The 8,895-nt window shown below is 38.8% G+C and overlaps 1 long non-coding RNA gene across 1 annotated transcript; it reads right to left on the reverse strand.

Moving 5' to 3' along the window:
* Positions 1-6,730: 6,730 nt before the first annotated feature.
* LOC146668060 (uncharacterized) lies at positions 6,731-8,402 on the reverse strand. Its single transcript, XR_014911982.1, has 3 exons — positions 8,241-8,402; positions 7,073-7,322; positions 6,731-6,996 (listed from the first exon to the last, which is right to left on the reverse strand). It is a non-coding gene; the product is annotated as an uncharacterized LOC146668060 (long non-coding RNA).
* Between the last annotated feature and the right edge of the window lie 493 nt (positions 8,403-8,895).

Here is an 8,895-nt window from a genome sequence, read left to right on the forward strand (position 1 = left end):
TGGCTCCTTGCCTTGTTTTTGTAGAAGCAGAGGAGGAACACTCTGCCTGATTCTTAAAGAGGATTATGGAAGGGAGGAAAGTCACAGGGAAAAAGAACACAAAATGTGGCCGTGTAAGCGTAGTCAACAGGGATTAATGAGGTGAAACTGAAATAGCTTGTTGGCCCATTTCTGATGTAATAAGATATGCCTTGTGGACATTTGATATCTTAAAGTTGGACATGCATTTGATCTGCAGAAGTCAGTTTATGTTGTCTTATCAGGCTTGATGAGCTCATATGGTCTACTGATTATTTATTTTATCTATTTTTTATTTACATGCAGTACGTACTTGTAACATATTTATTAGACTGCTACCCAGTGCAAGGTTTATGCGACAGCTGCCCTAAATTAACAATACTGGTAATTACCAAAATCTTTTTTTAATGTTTCTGTAATGGTTAACACACCAGTATGCAAGTTCTTTCATTTCAAGTATAATTTTAATGCTTCTTTATAATTATTATTATTATCCATGCATTTTAAAATGTACTGTTTTACAAGAAGTAGAAAAAACAGTAAAGCACCTTATTGTTTTGTGAGTAGTAGTCACTGACTTGCATTTCTGAACCGAAGAAATCGTTCTAGTCGCAGAATTCAGTTTTCATTTTAATATTTCTGTTTCTTGGTTTTCTGACAGCTGTTCAAACAAATTTGTTTAGGCTGTTTCTTTTTTGCTTTTCACTTTTCTTTAAAAAAAAAAAGTCTCATTGGTTGGCTGGTACAGATGCCCTCTTTAAGCTTGGCTCCTCTGCAGAGACTTGTAAGCGGTATCTTAGCTGGTCCCAGGACTGCACTCATCTGGAGAGAGGTCTTGGATTAGCTTCTATTAATACTCGGTCCACATCTGTTCTGGTTGCCAGCTGCTGGTATTTGTCAGTCTTCTTTTGCTCCTTCTGTCTGATTTCACTGTCAGCTCTGATTGCCACATCTATTGCAACTGCCATCTTCTGCTCCTTGTCAACCAGCCTTGTGTCTGATAGGTTAACCAGAAGCCGTCTGTCTGTGCGCATCTTCAAGTCCCACAGTGTTTTATCCTGTTTGTTCTCAACAATTTTCAGTGATCAACCATCAGGACTTCTAATCCATACATAGTACAGTTCCTGTATTCCTTTCAGTGTATAGCGCCCCAAATTCTTATATCTATGTACCATGCAGTGGACTGTCTCAGGGGCACCTTTGTACAGCCTGTACCTTGGATCCTGTCTTCTGTGGTAGACTCCTGACTTTATGAATCTTAGGTCCTTTTTGCCACCATGATCAGAACCTCTGTGCTGTTCTTCAGGGGGAGGAATACTTGATATCTCCTCTGCCAGCTGATGACACATCCTATAGAGGGGCTTGGTCTTCCACAATACTTCCTTCTCTACACCATCTGTTTAAAACTGCCTAAGGCACGAAACAGTTGATCCCTGGTGTCCATTTCACTGATGTGTTCATGGATCCTCCTTGTTTCCTGGATGTTTCTGTTGCTCATAGAGTTTCAGGATGCTACACTTTGGGTCAAACCTTTAATGCCATCTATCTACTCCTAAACCACCAGGGTATATGAGCACTTTCAGGTCAACCATTTTGATGGTTTAGCACTTATTCCTACCTCTGGCTTCTCAGCACCTGTTTTACGATCTATGGCAACATATGGCCAGACTTATCAAGTCTGAGCAACTTTCAGATGGCCTGTGCAGAAAAGTCGTGGCGTAGTCCATAACCTTGGCATTTGCTGCACTTGATGGTAACTAGTGTGGAGACCTTGAAATTGGCTTCCGGTGTTTTTTCCCATTGCTGGACCGAGTTCTTGTTGCAGGTAACCATTGCATTGTTAGCCCTGTACAGTGTCAGGAAACCCAGTATTCTTGTGTAGGGTTGTGAGGGCTGGACTTGCAGACATATTACCATGACGCTGGTAACCCCATGCACTTTTTATGAGACATTTTCTTGATCTTAGTGTCCAATGCTTGTTTAACAGTGCACATACAAAAACATGCATGACAGTGCAACCTCGTAGTCTTTGTCTTCATATAACATACTTGATTTTTATTTACCATTTGTTGAAAATGTATTTACTGATTTCCAGTGGATACAATGAAAGCCTTAAAACTTTGGTCATTGACACTAGAGGCTAAGTCATCAGATGATAGATCAATGGAGTGTCACCTAATTAAGTTTGACATTATAAGCCAAATCCTCCTTAAGTTCTTGGGGGGGGGGGGGGGAACAAGTATGCAAACCAGAGCATGGTTAATGTTACTTCATTGTAAGGTTACAATGAAGTGCAGCATCCAGGCACCGAAGACAAAGACAATTAGTAACCTGGCTTGCTGGCATCTGAAAATAATTTGCAATGCTATGACTAAAGTAGCACAAAAAAGATGAAATGAAGATAAAATACTGAAAAGTTTTAACCCTGTAAAGCCTGGAACATGAAAAATAATATTTTTTTAAATATAGCGTTTATTGAACCTTCTTACAAATTAAAAATAAATATATTAGATATATGTGCCTTTTAATTTATATCAAATATGCTACATCTGACACTTAAAGGGCCCTTTCTGTGCCTACGGTCTTTCAGGGAAGATCACAGCGATGATGTACGGGTCCCATAAATTAATGTGTCACACATGACGCATACAGGGTTAACATACTCAGATCGGTTGATGAGGGATGCCACTCTGCATGACATCACATCTCTTTTTAGTTTTAGATCAACTGATACTTGTTTCAGTTCGCGTCGCCCTTGGAGGTCCAAGGGCTGTCATTTTTAAATGAAAATGATAAATACTCAAGTTACTGATAAGCAAACTCAAGTTAACTATTCAGTTACTATTCAGCTTAGTGCATAGCAGCAATCACAGTAACAAGCACGACTGAGAAGGACACTAATTTTGGAATACTTGAGCTTATGCAAGGTAGACTTTAGGAAATACCCCTTGTGTCATTCGTGAGCTGGTGCACGAATGGAAATGTGTTGAAGACCCCACTGTCCTAGTGTGGTGAGTTTGTCGATCCACTTGTCTCTAATGCTTTGTACACGCCACAATCTAAGACACATATTTTTACACCTTAATAAGTGTGGATACATTTTTTGGTGAACATAGTTTGGGTGCGTGGTTGTAATTATGCAAATTATGATGTTTTAAAGTATGTTATTAAAGAGTGAATGTGTAGTGTATAGATGTATTACTTCATAGGAATGCCTTCACCGGCTTTACTCTTGGAAATGTAAAGGTAACAGGGCTTATGATGCAATTTTGCTTATAATGTGGTCATAGCATGTCTGAGTGGAAGCACAACGACATTTAATCGACATGCAAATGTGCTCTCTTCTTTTCTTCTTTTTTTGTTGCAGCTCATGCTGGGATGGTGATCCTATTGTCAGTATTTATTTCTCAGTGTGTTATCTCTTAAAAATATATAAAAATTAAAGTAGTTCAGTTCAGTTCATTTTTATTTCAAACATTTCAAACATGTGCCTTCACAATCATTACAAAATATCATTCCATTATTTGTTTGAAAAGGAGTAGGCTGAAGTATTTACTTATTTGTCCCGACCCCCTCAAGTTTTACCTCTCATTCATTTAATTTTTTTTTTGTCTTAAATTAAACAAACAACATATGAAACATATAAACATATGAAGTAAAACAAAACATAACATACATAAATCAAAAACAAGAAATTAGCAAGCCCCACCACAGTATAGTTTCTTTCATATGAAAAATACAGAATGTGTATATTTGCAGATACACAAGTTATGGAAAAACAACAAAACAAAACAAAACAAAAAAACAAAAAAACAACCAAAAAAGAACCGCAACACCATTACCAGCAACATTACCATCCTGGGTTAACCCCGTTTTCTTCATTCTTATACTTATTTAAAATTAGGTTTTTATATTTTACTTTAAACTGTTTTATGTTTTGACTGTCTTTTATTTCTTCTGTTAGACTGTTCCATAATTTAACTCCTGCAATTGAGATTGACATAGTTCTTAAAGTTGTTCTAGCACTTTGTATTTTTAAATTCCATTTCCCTCTTAAGTTATACCCACCTTCTCTTTCTATGAACAATTTACAGATTTCTTTGGGAAGCAATTTATTTCTGACTTTATACATTATTTGCGCTGTTTTAAGCTTCACCAAGTCTTGGAATTTAATAGCTTGCATTTTGACAAAGAGTGCATTTGTATGGTCCCTGTACCCTACATTATTTATTAATCTAATGGCCCTTTTCTGTATTATAGTTATTGTTTGTGTGTTACTTTTGTATGTGTTTCCCCAGACCTCTACACAGTAGCTCATATATGGCAGTAGTAAAGCACAGTATAAAATGTGCAGTGCTTTCTGATCCAACATATGCTTTGCTTTTCCCAGGACGGCAATGCCCCGTGCCAATTTCCCCCGAACATAAGTAATGTGTGGCTTCCAACAGAGCTTGTGGTCAATGATCACCCCAAGAAATAAAATTTCTTGGGGTGTATATGTATGTGTGTGTGTGTGTGTGTGTGTGTGTGTGTGTGTGTGTGTGTGTGTGTGTGTGTGTGTGTGTATAAAGGTGAGGTATCACTTTGATATTCCATTACAAAATTACTTGGATTATTGCATTTACTTCACTTTAATGAGCTCACAACTGGGACCAGTGGAATTTATGAAGTAATAGCTGTGCAGCTTATTACATTAAAACAGAAAAGTGGCTTAGAGCGGACTTAGATGTTTAGTGGGTGCTTTTTAAAGAAAGGGGAAGAGAATGTGCTTTTGAGAGCAAGATGGGAGGGGTTAAATATTTCATTATTCTTACTATCCCCTGCAGTAAAGACCCTCTATTATGCATTACACTAGACGTTTGCAGTTTGTGCATGTTCATGTGTGAGGGTGGTATAAAGAAATATACCTGCTTATATTTTTTGCACTTGATTCTTGTATTAAATAAGCCAAAAAAAATACACACTCTGTTTTGTGTAGAGTGCCTAAAGGTATTTGATGTGTGATGTGACTCGAGGACAAAAAACCTCTCTTTGCTTTCCTGGATATCCTCATGCATGCCACACCTTTTAAGACTCCTTGCTAGTGTAGTCTAAGACTAATTAGACCACTGCAAAGGCACAGGTTTCATTCAGATGCCTGCCTGTTACTTGGATAGTCACAAATACAGTATGACAGTTTATTTGAAAGTTTATGCGCCTTTATTCCCAAGTTTATTAGAGGTCGCAAATGTTTTTGTGCTACAGTGGTTCTGTATTAAAAGCTCAACTGTAAAGGGAATGCTATCACTTCAGCCTGTTGTATTCACATCGTTTCGTATGCCTGTGGTGGTTCTCCTTGTCTTCGAGAACACTTTTTTTCCTGTTTTGTTTTTTTTTTTCTTTCTGTCTAATCTCAGGACAGTTCCCTTTCATTTGCCACTGTTAATTAATTCATTGTATCACTGTCCAAAGTAGACATTATAAATTGCCAGAGAGAATTTCCTGAAATACAACCCACTCAACTGCCTCAGGCTTTCCAAGTAAGACACCAGTCAATACAGCTGAGCGAGTGTTTGTGTGTCACCGAGGTGAAAATCTACATTTATACCAGAGAAGTGATTTTTAAGTGATGGTGAAGAAATGCCAAAAGCATTAACGCTGACAGTACACACGTATAAACAGAGAGCAAGTTTAAGCGCGCACACAACAAAATGCGTTTTATATTAAAATAATGCATTAAATTCGACCAGCAAATTCTTGCTTTCACCTTAATAAAATGTACACAGTGTTACTTAAGCTGGTTTAGTGTGAGTAATGCAGTGTGCCTGCTGACTTTTTTTGTTTGTGTATGTGTGTCTGTATATGTGTGGGCACTGATGTCACAGCAGCAGGCGGGGAGGTGTTGATAACTTATTTGGCATTTTGACAGCGATAAAGGACATTTGTTGCCCTTAGCAATGCAGAAAAAACACACACAGACATGCAAATACACATTCATGGCTAAATTTATGGCAGCCAGCTTTTAGAAAAAGTAGAGTGATACAAAAATATGTGAATAGTAACAAAAAGACAGTTTCTACCTCGCCCACGTCTCCGTGGTATATAATTTCAGTGGACACACAGCTCCATGACAGGCAGCAGCTACAGTTTGGACAATGAAGTAAAACCCCCCAAAAGCAACATTTTTTTCTCAGACTTGACTTTGTGGACTACAATAGCTTTTCTCTCTTCTTAGACGGGCTCATTTTGTACAAATACACCCATCCCCACAAATATTGACATGCACAAAGATAACCACTTAGGCATGTTGTAGCATGCATTATTACATCCTCGAGCCAACGCAACGATTAGACAGAAGGAAACGCTTCATAGATCACAGTTGTTCCTGTAGGGCTAAAAGATGGATGCAAATGAAGCTTTCCGGCATTGGGACGACATTTGTGTACATATTTGGGTGTCACTGTGAGCAAAAAGAAGGAATTAAAGTCTGTAGCTTCAAAGCATTAGGCGGCATGAAAAGCTGCACGCCCAGATGAAAGTGACATTGGTGACAATTGCACCACGGGGCACACAAATACACTATCTCACAGCCCACACAAAAACTGTACGTGTAACCTGGCGCATGTAATAAGAGTTTTTCATAGGCGGGGAGGGAATGTCTAAAACGCAAAGGAAATGTGGGACTGAGTATTAAAGGAAAGGATTAATAATAAAGAAAACATTAAATTAAATGTTAAATGCCACTCAAGAGCATGCAAAGAAATGGATATCAAAAGCAGTGGGAGTATTAAAACACCAGTCCCAAAATATTTACCCTCATCTCGGTGTTGGCCTGTTCCAGCAAAGACTGGTTCATTTCATTCTTGTTTGTTTTTATCGGGGCGAGCATTTCTCATTTCAGGCATTTCGGTGGGTTTGCTGTCCCACTTGTAGAGAATTATCACAGAGGGGGGACTGCTTAGTCAGATGCACACACACGAGGGCTCATTTTGTCCTTATCTGAAATGTCATACACAGGGTAAGCCCCCTCACGTTGAGTGTATTTTAGAAAAAGTCAAATGAATTATTCACTTACCATACGACAAGCAACATCAGCTTTGTTTTTTGTTTGGTTTTTGTCGCAGTCCTTGTGCACACATTTTTCGTGTTCTTGTTTTTTTTGTCTATTTCTTCTCCATCTTGCTTTTGATGGTTGGCTGCGAGCACGGTCCCTTATCCACACCCCTGTTGATTCTGATCTAAGATGAACCTTTATCCAATTGGATCTTTCTTGCTCCCAGGGGAGGGTCTGGAAATAGGCTTATCCTCTGATTGGATCGTTAGCCCTGAGGCAAGGGTACAAGAGAGGTCAAAAAGGAGGCATGTTATCTTTTGGCTAGGCCACACAGGGGTTCTGCATTAACACACACACTTTTGTACACACACATTAAACACTTCAAATGTCCAGGAAGATTACTGTGACATTTGGTGACCCCAAAGAGAGTATTGGAAAGACATAAGAGTGTAGCCCTCCACAGACACACCAAACCCGTTGGCCTCAACATGTTACCAGAAAAAAGTAACTAGCTAGGACTTATGAAGATCACTGAGCACCGTTCTGTATCAGAGACACTAAAGAAAGATACAGGACCTGCGACCCAGTATATGTTTTTTTGTTTGGTTTTATTTTGGTCACTTACACTTTCTAGGATTTTGCTCTTTTTTTTCTCTCAAAAGCAGCAACAGTGGTGTTAAACCTAGTTTCATGGTCATGTTAGGAACTGGGGATCACATAAATGGCAAGATGTGTATATTTTGTTATCATGTTTTAGTTTAATCCTTCATGTAACCCTGTTCACATTCAGCTGTGGCTGGACGCTCTGGATTTCCCCACAATGCCTTGACTATACGTCATTGTGGACATGGACAACGACAGCCTAAGATCTGACAATCTGTTTTACTTCTTTAAACTCATCTTGAACTCTGGAGAGATTTCCCAGTTGATGCATTGTAATGTAAATTGGACAAAATGTTTGTCACTGTCACTAGTGGACAGTTTAAATGGGAAATTATAGTTAAGCAGGGGTAGTGTGTAGGCAGTCCATGGGCAGCTTTGGACCACTCATCTTTCTGCAGAGATCATCTGCAGATGGGGCAGTGTCAAAAATATGTGCTGCAACCGGCCTGTTGGCTACTCTTACTGGTACTATTGTTGTGCTTCTCATGCTGTAGTCCTGATGTTTGATTGAGCTTTTTTTCCTCACCCATTCCTGGTGAACTCCACTGTTGCTTTCTTTCCTGTTCCGGCACACTTGGCAACCAATCATCATTTGACTGATGGTATCATTCATGTTCAGCACTATGCAGTTGGGATTTTGGAGGACTGCCTGGGAGCATGTTTGCAGTGGTTGAAAATGCCTCCCCATAGGCCTCTGCACACAGACACAACCACAGTAGCATTAATTATGCATAATTGACACGTAATGGCCGTGGACTGGGAAGTTTCTACTATTGTTAATGAAAAAAACAAAACATATTTCCTCTCTATATTTTAATGAATTTGAATCATATCAACACGTGGCAAGAAATGACGAATAAGGATGTGTCAGTTAAATATTTTAAGATATTTTGCCTTTTTTTTTTTTTACCTCAGCTGTTGTGTGAAAGGAGTTCAATGTGGCTTGATGAGTCAGTGAAGCTCACTTCAGGTGAGTTGTTGAGAATATCCTGAACTAAGGTGTTAGCTGCTGTTTGCTGGTGTTACTGAAATTGGATCTAACATTGTTAGAGTTGGCAATTAGCGAATTAACTCACTTACAGCATGAGAATGTGATCAAACGTCCTCAGAGGGAAAGTGTAATATGTAGTACATACACTTGGTCCTAAAATTATTTGGCAACATTAGCATACAAATACGTA

This window comes from Rhamphochromis longiceps, linkage group LG6 (assembly GCF_057381845.1).
Source record: "Rhamphochromis longiceps isolate RC_006_pf linkage group LG6, R_longiceps_female_GT1.1, whole genome shotgun sequence".
Taxonomy (NCBI): domain Eukaryota; kingdom Metazoa; phylum Chordata; class Actinopteri; order Cichliformes; family Cichlidae; genus Rhamphochromis; species Rhamphochromis longiceps.